We start from the raw sequence: 1,190 nt of genomic DNA, 5'->3' as shown, positions 1-1,190 counted from the left end.
AAAAAACCCTCAGATATTAAAAAGGAGAAAAGAAAACTATCTTTATTCATAGAAAAGTTCAAATAAACCACAAAAACAGTACTAGAGCTAATACACAAATTCAGTCAAGTTGCAAGTCATAAGATCAACATGCAAAAATCAGTTTAGTTTCTATACACCAGCAATGAATGATCCTAAAAGGAAATTAAGAAGTTCTATTTACAATAGCATCTGAACATGTAAAAATATCTATAAATAAGTGAAACCAAGAAGTTGAAAGACATGTGCACAGAAAACTACAAAAAAAATTGCTGAAAGAAATCAAAGAAGATCTAATTAAATAGAAAGACATATACTTACAAGTGCATGGATTGGAACACATTATATTAATGTTAAGATGGCAATACCACTCAAAGTGATCTACTGATTCAGTGCTACTCCTATCAAAACTCCAATAGCCTTTTTTTTTTTTTTAAAGGAATGGAAAAGCCAATACTCAATATCATCTGTAAAGGAAAGAGGCTCACGGTAGCCAAAACAGAAGAACAAAGTTGGAGGACTCATATTCTGGATTTCAAAACTTACTGCAAAATTACAGACATATAGATCAATTAAATGGAATTGGGAATCCAGAAATCATATGTCTGTAACTGATGCTTTTAATTTTTAAAAGTTATGGTTAATATACATAACATTAAATTTACTATCTTAACCATTTTAATAATTCTTTGCTATTAAGTACATTTATATTGTGCAAATATCACCACTGTTCATCTCTAGAACTCTTGCATCTTGCAAAGCTGAAACTCTACCCCCATTACTCTTTATTGCCCACTTTCCCCAGCCTCTGGCAACCACCATTTTATTTTCTATCCCTATGATTTTGACTAAACTAAGTATTTTATGTAAGTGGAATTATGCAGTATTTATCTTTTTGGGAATGGCTTGTTTCATGTAGTGTAGTGTCCTCAAGGTTAATCTGTATTGTAGCATATTTATGAATTTCCTTTCATTTTAAAGTTGCATAACATTCCATTATATGTATATGCCAAATTTCATTTATCCATTCTTGTCAGTAAACATTTGCATTTCTTCCATTGTTTTAGCTGTTATGAATAATGCCGCTGAGAACATGAACATACACATAACTCACAAGATCCTGCTTTCAACTCTTGCAAGTAAGAAGTAATCAAGCTTTATCAAAAAACAAA

This window comes from Otolemur garnettii, unplaced genomic scaffold (assembly GCF_000181295.1).
Source record: "Otolemur garnettii isolate 467f Iridium unplaced genomic scaffold, OtoGar3 scaffold00011, whole genome shotgun sequence".
Taxonomy (NCBI): Eukaryota; Metazoa; Chordata; class Mammalia; order Primates; family Galagidae; genus Otolemur; species Otolemur garnettii.
This window is presented reverse-complemented; position numbering follows the sequence as displayed.